The sequence below is a fragment of the Pongo pygmaeus genome, chromosome 15 (assembly GCF_028885625.2).
Source record: "Pongo pygmaeus isolate AG05252 chromosome 15, NHGRI_mPonPyg2-v2.0_pri, whole genome shotgun sequence".
NCBI lineage: Eukaryota > Metazoa > Chordata > Mammalia > Primates > Hominidae > Pongo > Pongo pygmaeus.
Genome location: NC_072388.2, coordinates 47,963,340 through 47,983,097, shown reverse-complemented (window position 1 = coordinate 47,983,097; position 19,758 = coordinate 47,963,340). Strand labels below are relative to the sequence as shown.

Here is a 19,758-nt window from a genome sequence, read left to right as displayed (position 1 = left end):
CCATTTGTTTGTATCCTCTTTTATTTCCTTGAGCAGTGGTTTGTAGTTCTCCTTGAAGAGGTCCTTCACATCCCTTGTAAGTTGGATTCCTAGGTATTTTATTCTCTTTGAAGCAATTGTGAATGGGAGTTCACTCATGATTTGGCTCTCTGTTTGTCTGTTATTGGTGTATAAGAATGCTTGTGATTTTTGTACATTAATTTTGTATTCTGAGACTTTGCTGAAGTTGCTTATCAGCTTAAGGAGATTTTGGGCTGAGACAATGGGGTTTTCTAGGTATACAATCATGTCATCTGCAAACAGGGACAATTTGACTTCCTCTTTTCCTAATTGAATACCCTTTATTTCCTTCTCCTGACTAATTGCCCTGGCCAGAACTTCCAACACTATGTTGAATAGAAGTGGTGAAAGAGGGCATCCCTGTCTTGTGCCAGTTTTCAAAGGGAATGCTTCCAGTTTTTGCCCATTCAGTATGATATTGGCTGTGGGTTTGTCATAGATAGCTCTTATTATTTTGAGATACATCCCATCAATACCTAATTTATTGAGAGTTTTTAGCATGAAGGGTTGTTGAATTTTGTCAAAGGCCTTTTCTGCATCTATTGAGATAATCATGTGGTTTTTGTCTTTGGTTCTGTTTATATGCTGGATTACATTTATTGATTTGCGTATATTGAACCAGCCTTGCATCCCAGGGATGAAGCCCACTTGATCATGGTGGATAAGCTTTTTGATGTGCTGCTGGATTCTGTTTGCCAGTATTTTATTGAGGATTTTTGCATCAATGTTCATCAAGGATATTGATCTAAAATTCTCTTTTTTGGTTGTGTCTCTGCCCAGCTTTGGTATCAGGATGATGCTGGCCTCATAAAATGAGTTAGGGAGGATTCCCTCTTTTTCTATTGATTGGAATAGTTTCAGAAGGAATGGTACCAGTTCCTCCTTGTACCTCTGGTAGAATTCGGCTGTGAACCCATCTGGTCCTGGACTTTTTTTGGTTGGTAAGCTATTGATTATTGCCACAATTTCAGCTCCTGTTATTGGTCTATTCAGAGATTCAACTTCTTCCGGGTTTAGTCTTGGGAGGGTGTATGTGTCGAGGAATTTATCCATTTCTTCTAGATTTTCTAGTTTATTTGCATAGAGGTGTTTGTAGTATTCTCTGATGGTAGTTTGTATTTCTGTGGGATCAGTGGTGATGTCCCCTTTATCATTTTTTATTGCATCTATTTGATTCTTCTCTCTTTTTTTCTTTATTAATCTTGCTAGTGGTCTATCAGTTTTGTTGATCCTTTCAAAAAACCAGCTCCTGGATTCATTGATTTTTTGAAGGGTTTTTTGTGTCTCTATTTCCTTCAGTTCTGCTCTGATTTTAGTTATTTCTTGCCTTCTGCTAGCTTTTGAATGTGTTTGCTCTTGCTTTTCTAGTTCTTTTAATTGTGATGTTAGGGTGTCAATTTTGGATCTTTCCTGCTGTCTCTTGTGGGCATTTAGTGCTATAAATTTCCCTCTACACACTGCTTTGAATGCATCCCAGAGATTCTGGTATGTTGTGTCTTGGTTCTCGTTGGTTTCAAAGAACATCTTTATTTCTGCCTTCATTTCGTTATGTACCCAGTAGTCATTCAGGAGCAGGTTGTTCAGTTTCCATGTAGTTGAGCGGTTTTGAGTGAGATTCTTAATCCTGAGTTCTAGCTTGATTGCACTGTGATCTGAGAGATAGTTTGTTATAATTTCTGTTCTTTAACATTTATTGAGGAGATCTTTACTTCCAAGTATATGGTCAATTTTGGAATAGGTGTGGTGTGGTGCTGAAAAAAATGTATATTCTGTTGATTTGGGGTGGAGAGTTCAGTAGATGTCTATTAGGTCCACTTGGTGCAGAGCTGAGTTCAATTCCTGGGTATCCTTGTTGACTTTCTGTCTCGTTGATCTGTCTAATGTTGACATTGGGGTGTTAAAGTCTCCCATTATTAATGTGTGGGAGTCTAAGTCTCTTTGTAGGTCACTCAGGACTTGCTTTATGAATCTGGGTGCTCCTGTATTGGGTGCACCCAATACAGACTATATATATATATATATATATATATATATATATATATCTCTCCTAAATATATAACTATATTTAGGATAGTTAGCCCTTCTTGTTGAATTAATCCCTTTACCATTATGTAATGGCCTTCTTTGTCTCTTTTGATCTTTGTTGGTTTAAAGTCTGTTTTATCAGAGACTAGGATTGCAACCCCTGCCTTTTTTGTTTTCCATTTGCTTGGTAGATCTTCCTCCATCCTTTTATTTGGAGCCTATGTGAGTCTCTGCACGTGAGATGGGTTTCCTGAATACAGCACACTGATGGGTCTTGAGTCTTTATCCAATTTGCCAGTCTGTGTCTTTTAATTGGAGCATTTAGTCCATTTACATTTAAAGTTAATATTGTTATGTGTGAATTTGATCCTGTCATTTGATGTTAGCTGGTTATTTTGCTCGTTAGTTGATGCAGTCTCTTCCTAGTCTCGATGGTCTTTACATTTTGGCATGATTTTGCAGTGGCTGGTACCAGTTGTGCCTTTCCATGTTTAGCGCTTCCTTCAGGAGCTCTTTTAGGGCAGGCCTGGTGGTGACAAAATCTCTCAGCATTTGCTTGTCTGTAAAGTATTTTATTTCTCCTTCACTTATGAAGCTTAGTTTGGCAGGATATGAAATTCTGGGTTGAAAATTCTTTTCTTTAAGAATGTTGAATATTGGCCCCCACTCTCTTCTGGCTTGTAGGGTTTCTGCTGAGAGATCTGCTGTTAGTCTGATGGGCTTCCCTTTGATGGTAACCCGACCTTTCTCTCTGGCTGCCCTTAACATTTTTTCCTTCATTTCAACTTTGGTGAATCTGACAATTATGTGTCTTGGAGTTGCTCTTCTCGAGGAGTATCTTTGTGGCGTTCTCTGTATTTCCTGAATCTGAATGTTGGCTTGCCTTGCTAGATTGGGGAAGTTCTCCTGGATAATATCCTGCAGAGTGTTTTCCAACTCGTTTCCATTCTTCCCGTCACTTTCAGGTACACCAATCAGACGTAGATTTGGTCTTTTCACATAGTCCCACATTTCTTGGAGGCTTTGCTCGTTTCTTTTTATTCTTTTTTCTCTAAACTTCCCTTCTCACTTCATTTCATTCATTTCATCTTCCAGGGCTGATACCCTTTCTTCCATTTGTTGGCATCGTCTCCTGAGGCTTCTGCATTCTTCACATAGTTCTTGAGCGTTGGTTTTCAGCTCCATCAGCTCCTTTAAGCACTTCTCTGTATTGGTTATTCTAGTTATACATTCTTCTAAATTTTTTTCAAAGTTTTCAACTTCTTTGCCTTTGGTTTGAATATCCTCCCGTAGCTCAGAGTAATTTGATCGTCTGAGGCCTTCTTCTCTCAGCTCGTCAAAGTCATTCTCCATCCAGCTTTGTTCCGTTGCTGGTGAGGAACTGCGTTCCTTTGGAGGAGGAGAGGTACTCTGCTTTTTAGAGTTTCCAGTTTTTCTGCTCTGTTTTTTCCCCATCTTTGTGGTTTTATCTACTTTTGGTCTTTGATGATGGTGATGTACAGATGGGTTTTTGGTGTGGATGTCCTTTCTGTTAGTTTTCCTTCTAACAGACAGGACCCTCAGCTGCAGTTCTGTTGGAGTACCTGGCCGGCCGTGTGAGGTGTCAGTCTGCCCCTGCTGGGGGGTGCCTCCCAGTTAGGCTGCTCGGGGGTCAGGGGTCAGGGACCCACTTGAGGAGGCAGTCTGCCCGTTCTCAGATCTCCAGCTGTGTGCTGGGAGAACCACTGCTCTCCTCAAAGCTGTCAGACAGGGACATTTAAGTCTGCAGAGGTTACTTCTGTCTTTTTGTTTGTCTGTGCCCTGCCCCCAGAGGTGGAGCCTACAGAGGCAGGCAGGCATCCTTGAGCTGTGGTGGGCTCCACCCAGTTCAAGCTTCCAGGCTGCTTTGTTTACCTAAGCGAGCCTGGGCAATGGCGGGCGCCCTTCCCCCAGTCTCGCTGCTGCCTTGCTGTTTGATCTCAGACTGCTGTGCTAGCAATCAGGGAGACTCCGTGGGCGTAGGACCCTCTAAGCCAGGTGTGGGCTATAATCTCCTGGTGCACCGTTTCCTAAGCCCGTCGGAAAAGCACAGTATTCGGGTGGGAGTGGCCCGATTTTCCAGGTGCCATCCGTCACCCCTGGAAAGGGAACTCCCTGACCCCTTGCACTTCCCGAGTGAGGCAATGCCTTGCCCCTGCTTCGGCTGGCGCACGGTGCACTCACCCACTGACCTGCGCCCACTGTCTGGCACTCCCTAGTGAGATGAACACGGTACCTCAGATGGAAATGCAGAAATCACCCGTCTTCTGCGTCACTCATGCTGGGAGCTGTAGACCGGAGCTGTTCCTATTCGGCCATCTTGGCTCTGACAATTCCACTCTTGATTTTCTATAACAATAAATTATAAAAGCTGGATATAGCAGAAGAAAGCACATGACAGACTGATTTGAACGTTTTGGCAGTACCCACAAACCAACAGGGAAAAGGCATGCAATAGCAGCATCAGCAGTGGAGCCAGCAGGTTAGGTGGTGGGGAAGTGACTGCAAGGCTGGTGAACACATTATATTCAGAATCAGCTTCTGCTTAAATGGGAGTTGGCATATTTCAAACCAAATAACTACTCTGGAAGCCAAGCTAACTCTTGGGCTTGAAGAAATTAGGAGATAAAAAGAGCAGAATTAAGACTTCCCTTTTAAAGGTGCTTTAGGAGTGAATAATACCTCAAAAATAGTAGCTTAAGTGTTTCAGTGTCACTAATGTACAAATTTGAAAGTGCCTTGAAAAATAGGAAATAATTATAGAGCCCATTAGAATTTTACAGTGGTTGTGGGAAAAATAGTAGAAATAACCTCTTCAGATTTAATGAGGGAGTACATTTAAACGCAAGTTTAGCTACATTGAGCGTGCCTTTATGACAGAGGAATATTTCGTTTAATTACCCTGTTCATGAAAAGTATTTGTGCCTCATATGTAAAATGAATATAGGTAGGCTATGCAGGGTACTTTCTTTTATAGGATGTTAAAATAAAGAAAATTGGAGCACAATAATAATGAGAATTTTAAAAGAAAAACATAAAATAGAATGGAGTTTGGAATTTTCATAATTAAAAAATTATATAAGAGTTTATGCATATTATAAAAGACTTGGAAATTAGGAGAAAAACCATCAATATTCCCAAGACCTTAATCACAATCACTTTTATGATTTTAGTATGTTTTCTTTCTTATATTAAAATGCATTTAAAAACATAGTTTTAGTTGTAGTCAATGCATATTTTTTCAACTGGCTTTTGTCATTCAACATTTCATTATAAATATAAAAAACAAGAATTATAATTTAAAAATGTTTAACATCCTTCATTTCTTTAATGAGTATCCAAATTTTTTGCCTAACTTTCCACGGCACACAAAAATGTGAGGTTGGTATATAATAAATGCCAAGCTCCAAACTGGAAGATCAGACACTTGCTGGTTGTTTACTGGTTATTTACTGTATGCCTATTTCACTGGTCTTCTTTGCTAACAGAACCTTGATTGTGTCCAGGTGTTTTTCTTCTCTGTATGATTCAGGTGAGGTGCTCTATCTGTGGTTTGAGGGTTAATTCTTCATCTGCCAATACGCTGTGAAGGTGGGAAGTCTTCTCTTGCTTTTAAGAAGACAATGGATGAGATGGTTCTTTTGCACCATGTCCAGGTTTGTGCTTGTTAATGGGAGAACCAGTTTATAAAAAGAACCTAGGATTATACTAATGAGCCACTAAATCAACTAACTCAGAAACCTCTGGACTTCTTTCCTGTTTAGGCACATCTCCACCCCTGCAGCAGACTTCTGCCTGGATATCCAGGTATTTTCATACATTCCTGAAATCTAAGTGGAGGTTCCCAAACCTCAACTCTTGTCTTCTGTGCACCCACAGGCCCAACACCGCATGGAAGCCACCAAGACTTGGGACTTGCATCTTCTGGAGCAATGGCTGGAGCTGTACCTTTGTCCCTTTTAGCCATGGCTGGAGCTAGAGCAGCTGGGATGCTGGGCATCAAGTTTCAAGGCTCTACAAAGCAGCAGAGCCCTGGGCCTCCTCCTAGGCCTCCTAGGCCTCCAGGCCTTTGATGGAAAGGGCTGCTGTGAAGATCTCTGAAATGCCTTGGGGACGTTTTCCCCATTGTCTTAGGGATTAACACTCAACTCCTTGTTACTTATGCAAATTTCTGCAGCCAGCTTGAATTTCTCCCCAGAAAATGGGTTTTACTTTTCTACCTCATGGTCAGGCTGCAAATATTCAAGACTTTTATGCTCTGCTTCCCTTTTAAATAAAAGTTCCAAGTTTCAGATAATCTCTTTGTGAGTACATATGACTGAATGCTTTTGGAATTGGCCAGGTCACCTCTTGAATGCTATGCTGCTTAGAAATTTCTTCCGCTATGCTCTGGTTTCTCTTCATAATCGTATAAATCTTTCACCTTTTACTAAAGATTTCCGTGGAAATTTCTTCCGCTAGATACCCTAAATCATCTCTCTTAAGTTCAATATTCCACAGATCTCTAGGGCAGGGGCAAAATGCCACCAGTCTCTTTGTAAAGCATAGCAAGAATGACCTTTACTCCAGTTCCCAATAAGTTCTTCATCTCCATCTGAGACCACCTCAGCCTGGACTTCATTGTTCATATCATTATCAGCATTTTGGTCAAAACCATTCAACAAATTTCTAGGAAGTTTCGAACTTTCCCACATCTTCTTGTCTTTTTCTGAGTCCTCCAAACTGTTCCAGCCTCTGGCCCATTACCCAGTTCCATTTTCAGTTTATCTTTATAGCATTACCCTCCTCTGCCAGTACCAATTCTCTATATTAGCCCATTTCACACTGCTATCAAGAACTGCCTGAGACTGGGAAACTTATAAAGAAAAGAGGTTTAATTGATTCACCATTCTGCATGGCTAGGGAGGCCTCAAGAAACTTACAATTATGGTGGAAGGCAAAGGGGAAGCATGGCACATCTTACATGGCGTCAGGAGAGACAGAGTGGGCAGGGGAAACTGCCACTTTTAAACCATCAGATCTCATGAGAACTCCCTCACTATGATGAGAACAGCACGGGAGAAACTGCTCCCATGATCCAATCACCTCCCACCAAGTCCCTCCCTCAACAAGTGGGGATTACAATTTGAGATGAGATTTGGATGGGGACACAGAATCAAACCATATCAAATGGGGGCTCAGCAGGATGACCAAATTAATTGCAGGCAAGATAAGCATACATTTTCTCTGTGTTTCAAAATTAAAACATGAGTTAAATTGTACTTTTTCTCTACCTCAACACAGTTTTCCTAACTAGGGTTGATAATGGTGGCACAATAGTCAATTGATGTTATATTTTATGATTTAGTTTAATGGCCCCCAATTATTTTATATTTAGGTTAATATAAAGAACACTATGACAAACATCTTTGGGTCTACAGATTTTTCTACATTTTGGATTATTTCTTGAATTAGATTTCTGTGATATATTTGATGGTTCCAATGAAATGATCATTTTGTTTGTCTGCTAAATTACTCTCTATAAAAAGTGATTCTAATTCACATGGCACTAGAGTATCCATTTTCATTTCACTTCTCCTTCTCCTGAGCTTAATATTGTTAAATACTTTTTCTAGTGTAATGAATGAAAAACATTCTGTATTATTTTAATTAGTATTTCTTTGATTATTTGGTCAATGGAGTGTTTCTGAACATTTTTACTTGCCATCTATAATGATTATTTGATATTTGATGCTTATGATTCATTTTTTATATATGATATAAAAGTCTCTTACCTTAGAAAGTCAAAATGGAAATATTTGTTTATTACAAAGTAAACTAGTTCAATAGATTCAGTACTCAGTACACTGCACCTGTTGGAGGAGATTAAGAATGGAAAATGGATGGAGCTGTTCCGAAGCATATAGCACCTGTCTCTTTAGGAGTGCTTGCTGGAGCAAGCCCCATCCATAAGCCCTGGAAAATGTCTGTCCTGTCCTGCACTGGTAGGCTGCAATTTTATTTTCACTGCAAGCTTCCTGGCCACAACCTATATGAAAAAACTTTTACAAGTAACACACAATATAACCTCCTACCCTGGAAAACCATCCAACAGCCAATACTGTAAAATTTCGTGGTGGTGGTCTCTTTTTCTTTGCTTGTTCACCCTCAATGACGTGTCCCAGCAGGCATGATCTCCTGATTTGTCCTGCTCCCTGGGTAGTTCAGGCTCCTCCCTTCTCATTCCATCACACCACACTGTGGGTGCAGTTGCTGTGGCATCTTCCAGGATGTCACCATCATCCATTGAAGTCAGCTTCTGAGGAGACAACAGAAGGGCCAGAGGATGACTCAGAGCTCTCCCTAACTCTACCATCCTTCCCAAAATTCCACACATAGCAGGTGTTGCCACTTACCTCAGCAACCTTCAGTACACTCTCATTGGACATTGTCAAGAAAAGTGAAGCTGCTATCAATGCTCATCACCTGGGGAACCTGTCTCAGTTGCTCCTGGAATAGATCTGCCCTGGGGAGGGTCATCTATTTCTTGGGTAGTCAGTCCTGAAGGGTAAGATCAGAGGTCAAAGACTTTTGTCTCGTTAAACTGGGCTATGTATGTGAATATTAAAGTTCGCTTGATTTTTTAAAAAAGTTCTAAAACAATCCAACAATATTAAGAAAGAAATTGACAACAGAAGAAAAAGAGCCTTTATCCTGTCAGGCAAATATATTTTAATAGGTATATATTTCAGAGTTTTTTTTGCCGTATGTGCAAACATTTTATAAAGTTGAATTGTAAAGTACACACAACTTTGCAGTTTGCATTTTTATTTATATGTCTCTACAAGCAAGCTCCCAGGTTGTTACAAGGTGTTATTAGTGTTACATAGATATTGCTGGTGACTTCATAAAACCAGGCATGGTGACTCCATTCCCCTTAAAAGTGAGTGGTTCAGATGTACTCAGGTGACCCAGAAGAACCAGTTCTTCTTCTGCTGGATATTGCTGTGTTTGTAAGTGATGCTAGTTACCTGGAAACCATCTTGTTACCAGGAGGTCAACTACAAAGCCACTCAACACATTGAAGATGGCAAATATTTATTAAGCATTCCTTTGTGCTGCTATGAGTAAAATGAACACACCATAGTTTCTGCTCTCTAGCATATTACGATCTATTGGGGAAGACAAATAATCCCAAATAATTGTAATATAAAACCAATGTGATGCTTCCTTTACCATTCTTATTACTGACCTACGCATGTAAAAAAGTCTCCAGTGCTTTTTTAGGTAGTAGTAATAGATCTGAGCCATTTCTTAGTGTGCTCTGATCAGGCCATCAGATATTAGTAGGCTTAGTAATTTTCTTATTTGTAGAATTAGGGGGTTGGACATTTTGAGCTTGAAATCTCTTTAAATTATTAATAAAATTGTATTTTATATTTCTCCCAAACTGAGTTATAATAACCTTGAATGTGAACAGTTGAATGAGTGACTCCCAAGAGGTTTTTGTTTGTTTTTGAGAGTGTCAGGAAATTATATGTTAGAATAGAATGTTAGGATAGTATGATCAGAAAAAAATGTAAAGTGAACAGATGTTTGGTAGGAAAAAGAAAGGTGAAAATGGGTAGCAGCAAATTAGAGACACTTTGCAAATTGATAAAACAAAAGCCAGCCAATTCTATTTTGGAGTATAAAGCTAAAACAGACAATATGTTCTGGAACAGAAAAATTATGTATCCAGAAATAGATATGAATTAGAGGGTGGCTTGACTGACAAACTGAAGATTCCAAAGGGCACAGATCTAATTGAGTGTCTTCCTCTTCATGTGTGTTCCCTCATGCCAGTTCAGTAGGTCACTGGTGCTGATTGGATGGTGAGTCAGAACAAATGAAAGGACACCACTTTCCACTCTGGGTTCTCAGCGTGTAGATTCACTGCCCCTGTATTTCAGCAACAAATGCAGAACTCAGACTAAAAATGACAAGTTTACAACAAAGCAGGATCTGTAGTAGAACACATAACACAAAGTAATGAAATTTCCTTCTTGGAAACCAACTGTTGCCATTGAGGTCAATAAAACATTTTTCCCTATGGAGCATTGTTCATTTGGCTAGATCCACACTTTTGATGTATAAACACAGCTAATATTGACTTTGACCATGTTAACATAGTTTCAGATCTTTTGATTTATCAGTTGTAAATTGTCTGACTTGCTTTAAAAACATTGCATTTTTACAATTACTTATTGGTAATTTATTAGAAAAAAGAAACTTATCAAATGCTTGCCATTAAAGCAGACACAGAAGGAATATAATTTAAACTTGTATTTGAAGGCAGTCTTCCATCTGTGGCACTTCTCAAGTCAGATTCTACTTTGCACTAAAGCACTTTTCTTTGCTGGAAAGTTTGGAAGTTTATAACTGACTTTTAGAAGATTTTTTTACAGGATGTTTTGTGAAGAGCCCCAACCAAAAGTCGGCTGCTCTCTGGCAAAGATGGACGGTCTTTTCCTCTGCAGAGCAGTTAGAATGTGTTAGTTCTTTTAGGCCACATCTTATAGACCAATTAAATGTGAGCTCCTGTGGGTTAAGAGCATTTTCTTTTGATACAGCGTTTTATAATGGTCCTAAAATAAACAAACTTATTTTTCTCTGATTATAAAAATAAGTTATACCTCTATAAAATTTGTGTGACAGAAGCTATGAAAATGCTTCACACTCCTGCACTCAGAAATAATCACAATTATTGCTTTGCTATGTATTCCTTCAACATATTGTTTTTTTAAACATATATGTGTATTTTCTTTATTTTATCTCTTTTTCAACCCTCAATTTCTTTCCATTTAACTATATATCTTGTTCATCTTTCCATGTCTATGTATTAATATATACATCTGGTACACACACACACACATCTGGTTCCTTCATCTTTCCATATATACACACATCTGATACCTTATTCTTTCAAAGGCTGAAGCCATTTCATTGTAAGTGGTTTGTTAATTTTCAGGGCAAACATGGAAGTGTTTGATTTTAGGGTTAAATAGGTGAAAGAATTGGTGGAAATAATGAAGGTTAAATATACTTCCTGAAAGAGTAGTCTATACTGTAATCTCTTCTCACTGTGCTCTGTGCTGCAATCTGGTTTCTGCTAGAATTGCTCATCAAAGTCAATGACTCCTGCTGAATCCAGTGAAACATTTTTCATCTTCTTCCTTGACTCCATGTAGCTATTGGTGCCTTTTATCTGGTGACATTCTCTCTCTCTGTCTCTCCTATTTTTCTTTTTTTGGTTTCTGTGGCACCAACATCCTCTCTTGGTTTTCTTCCTTCCTGGCCTTTCTGCTCTATCCAGCCCCTTCCTATTGGAGTTCCTCAGGGCTGGACCCTGGACCCTCTTCATGCTTGTGCTCTCTCCCTAGGTAGTCTGATCCTTTCCATGATTTTAAGTACCATGTCTATGCTGATCACTCCAAGCTTTTGATCTCTAGTTAGTTGTGCTGGGTACAGGACTCATCTCTAATTGCCTTCTCAACATCTCCCTTTGCGTGCCTCACTTCCCTCTTAAACTTAGCATCAAAACTGGACTCATGATTTTCCTCTCTAAGTTGGCCATATCCAGTCCTCTCCATCCTGGTAAATGGTTTCCTTGTCCTCTAGTCACTAAAGCAAAAACCTGGTAGTTGTCCTTGACTCCTCTTTTCAAAATGTCTTGGACCTGTCTGCTTGTCTTTTCCTTTGTCAACCCCATTTTGGTCCAAGCCTCCATCATCTTTCTCTTGGACTACTGTGTAGCACCCTACTTGTTCTGTATATGCCACTGCAATTCTATCTTATTCTAAACGTAGTACTCAGAGTTAAAGCACAGATCACGTCATTGAGCTGTTAAAAATCCATCAGAAGCTTCCAATATCATCAAAAATACAGTCCATCTCCTTACTATGGCATGCCAGATGTTGAGTTATCTGGCCCTTGTTTTCATCTTCATCCTTGTCTCACAGCACTCTCTCTTGCTCACTCTGCTTTTGGTGAAAAGCAATCCCTAAAGCGCCTTTCATTCCGAGGGCCTTTGCAACCTTTCATTTACTTACTCATTCACACAATCATCCATTCATTCAACAATTATTCATTAAGTCACAAATAAGAATGCCAACCACTGAGATGAATTTGTCCGTGAAGACTGCACAAATGTTCTTCCAGCATGTCACTTACACTCATGTTTTGAAGACAGGACCTTGGCTCCATCAGCTTTGCATATCAGCCAAGACAAAATTTCCCTGGAGGTTGTTGCTGAATAGCTGGAGAGACCAGGCAACAGCCAACTCACTCATTTTGCTTCAGGCAGTTTCAAATGATCATATTTTTGATATTATTTCATTCTTCCACCAAAGAAAGTTTCAGAACTGGAGCATAGGTACTCAGAGTGTGACCTAGGTCACACATCCATAATTCACATTAAAATGGTCATTAATTATTTTTTTCTGTGCTGTATCTGGCAAGCATACATACTAATTTGAGTTTAGAAGTGTTGGTGCTATTTCTATCTCTCTCTCCTCAAAGATCTTAATCTCTAGTATGAAATCACAGATGGCTATCCCTGAACACTCTAATAACTGCAGTCACATTGGGGTACCACTTCAGGGGCAAAGTAGCCCTGGACTTTGTGTCATGCCATCACCAGTGTGAATATGGATCTTAATGAAATGTAAACACATTGCATGCTGTTGAACAGGAAAAATAGCTCCAGGCCTGCTCTGGTCTGTGTTAATTGCGATGCTTTTCTGTGTGAATGAGAGAAGGGAGTTATGTCTTTTTGTTTATTCTATCTCTATTCCCACAAGGAAACCAGGAGCTGCTTTCACACTTCCGACATTCATGTTCCATTTTGCATTGACTCATGGAAAAAAATCTGAGAAGCATTTCCCGAATCCTGACATTAATGAAACGTATCCATTTCCAGCTCTTCTGAAGTTCAAATGATGTTATTTGATTGTGGCAGGATGACGTATTGAGATAGTGATTGTGTTTTGGTTCTTCCTTGATTTTGTGCTCATCATTTCCTTCCAGGTAGCTGGGCTCTTACGCTCATTTGCCATCGAGGAGGGTTTGTTGATGGTTGAAAAAAATTAAACAATTTGTCTTCCTGGATTTTTTCCCCTTGGAAGCCTGAATTCTTTGTGGGGGATTATGCTGGTCAGGAATTAGGGGAGAGAGGAAAGGAAGATGTATTAAGCGCAGATGTCTGCTCTCAGCTGCACCCAGTATGGGTGGCCAGACCTCAGGGAAAAGGGTGACATGGAGCAGCAGGGAAGCTGACATAGGACAAGAATTCTCAGCCTCCCACAAAGTGGGAGTGCCCCAATTAAAACTGGGAAGCAGAGAGCTGCCATACTTCAAGGGAGATGGGCGTGGAACATGCCATCTCAGTGGTAACTGCTGTGGACCTAACATGAGAGGGGTCTCCTCCAATGTGCTCTTCTTTTCATCACAAAACCTCGAGACCTCTCCATGACCCCAAGAGTGAGAGTGTGTAGCAAGCTCCAGTAATGACTGAAGTTGGCTCTTCTGCTAATAGGGTCAGAAGGCGTTCTCAGTTTACATAAATTCATTGTAAGACAAGAAAAAAATTGGTCTATTATTTCGTACTTAAGATTGTGATATGAGCCATAACTACATTGCGAGAAAAACTGCTTTAGCCCAAACTGTGATGTCAAGAGGTAACCTCTCTCCACATCACTTTTCTGTGCTTCACTTAGCATAGATATATCATAATAGCTCATGTTATTAGTTTTGCATTTTTAAGAACTTTGCCTTGGAGTGGAGATGCAACTTCTATTTATCTTCTTGACTCTGTGCTTCACAATCTCCAACTTAAAGTCATCACACTAGAAAAGCAGATGGACCTGGGTCTAAAGGACAGGTCAAAAACCATATGGAAAATGACACTATTTTACAATGAACTTTGGCAGAGTATAAGAATATAAATACAATAATTACACATTCAAACCTCATCGGCTGCTGAGGTAGCATCTAAAAATGTCCAACAATTGGCTCCCCAGCAGGTGCACTCCAAATATAATGATGTTCTTGAAGCTTTTCTTTACAGAATCATTTCTCAAATGTGTACAAATTGCTTTGTGCCAGCATGGAGAGCTCTTTTAGCATCTCAACTCAGATTTCAAAGGAAGACTCATTAATTAGGACTTTTTCAGACAAATTCCCTTGCTGACAGGGAAAACTGCTGACACATTACTCAGATGTTACTAAAGTTCAAACCTTTGTGTGTGTTTGTGTATGTGTGATTTTTTTGATGATATTCTTGAAGCCAAAATTTTTGTTTCCAAGTCTATTATGTTTCACTTTTGTTCATATTATGTCTTGTGTCTCCAACAAGGTTAAAAAAAGTCTTAAGGATGGGATAATATCATTGTGTATGTTCCCTCCTTCCCTCCCTTCCCTTTCCTTCCCTTCCCTTCCTTCCCTTCTTTCCTTCCTTCCCTCCCTTCCTTCTTTCCTCCCTCCCTCCTTCCTTCCTTCCTTCCTTCCTTCCTTCTCCTTTCTTTGTCCCTGTATCTCCCCAACTAACTATGCCCACAGTTTTTAGCATATCACAGCATAGAACAGGCACTAATGTCATTTTCGCTGCAGTGTATAACCTTGAGAGAGGGAATTGTTTATCTTGTTCACCATTATATTCTCAGCATCCAGTGCCTGAACCATAGTAGGTACTCAATGAAGTTTCAGAATAAATACATAAATAAATCAACTTCATTAGTCAGTTGACCAATTCAGTGATTATCATCAATAGTATTTAAAAGACTCACTAAAGCTCTAGAAGCCCTGGAGAAACCCCAAAGCAGTGAATGCTGGATATATAAATGGCTAGTTCTATTTTGCAGTGAAGACAGATTTCTGTCTTAGTCGAACAACTAAATTAAGGCACTTGGATATGACTGCTACTTGTACAGAACATTCCTAGAGAGAGCCAGAAGCAGCATCATATAGGAAATTACCAACATTGGAAAACTCTTTTTACTCTGATTTCCTTTTAGAATACAGCATTGAATGTACCTATGCTGCCACTCTTCATTATGCCCCTCTCTTGGCAATGAGCTTGCAGTGCTGGTTTCCATGTTTCCTTGGGCATACAGATCTGGGTAAACCTGTGCCTGTTCTTAATGTAGGTGAAACTTATTGTCAAAATGAGCTGCCTTTTAAGAACCAAATGGGGTTGTCTTCTAACAGCATCACTTTTGTGTCAAATTAATATATTTCTGTTTATTTTCCTGAGATCAACTGGGTTTCTAACAAAAGTTAGTTGGGCTAATATTTCAAACTATTTTAAAACGTATGGTGAACTCAGTGAGACTCTGTCATGAACCATCTCCAATGTGTATTTTAAAGGCCATTCAGCTTCTGTTTATGTTTAGTTTATCAGGAGTGTTTTTTTTTTTTTTTTTTTTTTGAGGTCTGTTGCTCAGGCTGGAATGCAGCGGTGTGATCACAGCCACTATGCTTAACTAATTAAAAAGTTAGCAAGTCTAGTAGGGATAAGGTATATACAAAGAATGGAATAAAGGTTTAAAAGGCACTGACAGAAAAAGAGAAGCTGAAAAAGGTAAGACTGTCTCCAAATCCAGGAATAAGGAAAAGGGAAGAAGAGAAGAGGACAAAAAAGGATGAAAACAGGCAGGGAAAATAGCATGATCTGAGGCATATTTACAGAAAATAAGGGCTTTGGCTGAAATGCAAAGTATGTAAGAGTCATGAGAAATAAATTTTCAAGGATTGCTTTGGGCCAGATCTTAAACAGCCCAGATTTTGAAAAGTAAAGATTTCCAAAAAATTTTATTTATTTATTTATTTTGTAGTAATGGGGTCTTCCTATGTTGCTCAGGCTGGCTTTGAACTCCTGGGCTCAAGTGATCCTCCTGCCTTGGCCTCCCAAAGTGCTGGGATTACAGATGTGAACCACTGCACGTGGCCTAGTTCATCTGAGTTTTGAGAGGCTTTTTATAATCAATTTTCTTCAGTCATTAAAGCATTTTTATATACAGTAATATTTACATATTTATTTACCTAAAAACAGTGTTTTCTAGAAGTAAAAAAAAACGAAACAAAGAGTAGTCTGGACAAAATATCCTCTCAGGATCTCACGGGGTAAACAGCATGTCTGTCAAGTAAACTTGATTACAATTTATTACTTTGCATTGGGCCCATTGCTTTTATTTTATTTTATTTATTTATCTTTCTCTAGTTTTATTATGGTAAAATTGACAAAAATTGTATATATTTATGGTATATGATGTGATGTTTAGATATCTGTATATACTGTGAAATAATTAAATTAAGAAAATTAACATATTAATCATCTCTTACCTCACGTACTTATCTTTTTTTGTGGTGAGAACATTTTTAAGATCTACTCTCAGAAATTTTCAAGTACCCAGTACATTGTTATTAATTGTGGTCACCATGCTGTATGGTACATCTGCACGATTTATTTCTTTTGTCTAACTGAAACTTTGTACTCTTTGGCCAACATTTCCCCATTTTCTCCCACTCCTTCCCCATTGTTTTTTTATTAACATAGATAAGATGTGGTTAGGAACAGACAAGGTTAAGCTCCTCGAGATTGAATTCCTTAGCCATAGCCTATAGAATGATGCCCAAATTCCTTACTTTTCAAAAATCTGGGCTCTTTAAGATCTGGCCCAAACCTATCTTTGGAAATTTATTTCTCATGATTCTTACATATTTTACATTTAGCCAAGGCCCTTATTTTCAGGAAATATGCCTCAGATCATGCTATTTCCCCTGCCTGTTTTCATTCTTTTTTGTCCTCTTCTCTCCTTTCTTTTTCCTTATTCCTGGATTTGGAGACAGTCTTACTTTTTCCAGCTTTTCTTTTTCTGTCAGTGCCTTTTAAACTTTTATTTCATTCTTTGCATATACCTTATCTCTACTAGACTGTTCTGAGACTCTTCAAGGCAGGGTGCCTGTCTGGTTCTTACCTATGTATCCCAGAATCCAGCATAGCATCCACTACTAGTAGGTCCTCAATTGATGTTTGTAAATAGATTAAGTTTTTAAACAGTTAGAATTATGTTATGTGGAAGAAGCATTCAGGGAGCTGGCTGAGCCTGAGGAACCTGACTGGAAACAATAGTACAAATTCATATACTCACAATATCCAAATCCTGAACTACAACCAGCTCTGAGAAATAGTGAGATTGTTTCATCATGGACCAGTTCACCTTTTGCATGAGATTTTTTATTTTATTTATTTTTATTTTTTGAGATAGAGTTTTGCTCTATTTCCCAGGTTGGAGTGCAGTGGTGCGACCTCGGCTCACTGCAGTCTCCATCACCTGGGTTCAAGCAATTCTCATGCCTCAGCCTCCAGAGTAGCTGGGATTATAGGTGTGTCACCATGCCCGGCTAATTTTTGTATTTTTAGTAGAGACGGAGTTTCACCATGTTGGCTAGGCCAGTCTTGAACTCCTGGCCTCAAGTGATCCACTTGCCTCAGCCTCCCAAAGTTCTGGGATTACAGGCGTGAGCCACTGCACCCAGCCTGCATGAGATATTTTATATAGAGTGTGGTGTCAGAAAGACCTGAGTTAACCTCCTAGCCTTGTGAAAGTTACTGAAATCTCAGTCATCTAATGTGTAAAATGGGAAAATAGTAGTTTCTGCCTAATGGAGAGTTGTGAGGACTCAACGAATACATAAGAACATTCAGGGTCGCTGCCATGTTAAACTCTCAGTAAGTGCTAATTAGTCAAAACTTGGAATAATAGTTCAGTCTGACCGGTCTCTGGGGCCTCCACATTAGAGTCTGAGCTTTGACTAGGCGCTTCCTGGATGAAACCTAGAGCTTTGTGGGCTACTTTTACTTTGCGTCAGATTGCTGTCAATCTGATGACATTACCTTTCATCCCTTCTTGAGGATCAGCACCCTAAGAAATGACCGTGGTCTTCTTCAACAAGCATGCTATCTCTCTAGCCTGGGACCTTTGTCTGATGAGAAAATGGGACTCTGACCTTGAGCCACTCCACCATGCTTGTCCTCCCAACCCTGCTCAGAAGAACTTAGGGGACACAGGGAGCTCTTCTTAACAAAGGACCACACCCTGCCTCTCTCTCACGGGTGCTATACCGTGCAGATGGTGTTCACTTTCAAGAGGCACTGTTACACTTTCACAAGAAGCAACTGTAAGATCTGACGTGTGATTCATATGGGCAAATATGTCTTATTTTATATATTATTTCCTGTTTTGTAATGGTGTTTGTTATGCTAAGTAAATGCACTTTATTACAATTTATATATAATTTAGGTAAGTAATATAATTTTAAAATTATTATTTATCCTTATATTTGTGTGACATAGGTAAGTATTCCACTCATTTTGAAAAGATGAAACAGATTTATTGTTGTGAGGTAACTTTTTGTGTGAGAAAAACTTCATATGAAAGGATTACCACTGTGAGTCTTCTCAGTTGAAGGACCGTACAGTTACACAAATCCCCAAGCCAACTTTCATTTTGATAAACTAGGCCTGGAACATGGACAAGAAGCTGTTACTACTGCAGTATGGAAACAAGAAACAATTCTAACTTTAAGTGACATTCACCTCTTATACACTTAACATTTTCATAACAATTTCTCCAAATTCTACAGAAATGTGAATGTTCTGAATGAGTCATGCTGTACTCAAGGGAATTACGTTATCCTTAGTTCTATGCGCTATTGAACCCAAGCATTTGATTTATTTCCTGTCATCTGTTTTGCAGACTGCATATTGGAGGATATAAGGGAGTGAGTGAATTTTCATAACACCCTAGAATTGGAAGGAACATTAGGGATCATCCCCAGTATAAGACCCCACAATACTATTCCTGCAAGATGGACCCGAATATGCATTTTCACATATTCAGTGATGAACTAACTCCTTTGGCCTATTCAGTTTTTAAACAGTTTGAATTGTTAGAAGTTTATTTTACTTCTTTTCTTTCTATCCCCTTTTCTCGTTTTCTTTCTCCTTTGTTGTAAGTGAAAAATCTGATTTATTTACACTTTCACCCACTGGTCCTCCAAAGCTGTTCAGAATGATCCAGATCTTTCTTCTACACATTAGCTCCTTTTGTTATTGATACTAACTCTCATACTAGCTTAAGCGTCTCTGGTGTTAGGGATAAACATCCCAATTTCATCACCCATTCATCAACAACAGGTTTCTTGGCCCTTCACGCTCCTGGGAACACTTCTCTGATGAGCTTTAGTTTATCAATGTTACTCTCAATACTTGGAATCCAGCCTGGAAAGAAGGGTCTGGATGTGGTCTGACCAGTGGTCTGGACAATGACCTATGCCTTCCAAGTCCTCCTGAACACTATACGTCTATTAACTCTTTTTTTTTTTTTTTTTTTTTGAGACGGAGTCTTGCTCTGTCACCCAGGCTGGAGTGCAGTGGTGTGATCTCGGCTCACTGCAAGCTCCGCCTCACCATTCTCCTGCCTCTGCCTCCTGAGTAGCTGGGACTACAGGCACCTGACACCACGCCCGGCTAATGTTTGTATTTTTAATAGAGACGGGGTTTCACCATGTTAGCCAGGATGGTCTCGATCTCCTGACCTAGTCATCCACCCACCACAGCCTCCCAAAGTGCTGTGA

General features: G+C 39.4%; 1 non-coding gene and 1 pseudogene across 1 annotated transcript; one reads left to right on the top strand and one right to left on the bottom strand.

The window, feature by feature from the left end:
• LOC129012335 (ATP synthase F(0) complex subunit C2, mitochondrial-like) overlaps positions 1 to 8,531 on the bottom strand; it is a 51,932-nt pseudogene extending 43,401 nt beyond the window's left edge.
• On the top strand, positions 6,488 to 6,603 carry LOC129013496 (U5 spliceosomal RNA). Its single transcript, XR_008493956.1, has one exon. It is a non-coding gene; the product is annotated as a U5 spliceosomal RNA (small nuclear RNA).
• Positions 8,532 to 19,758: the final 11,227 nt, after the last annotated feature.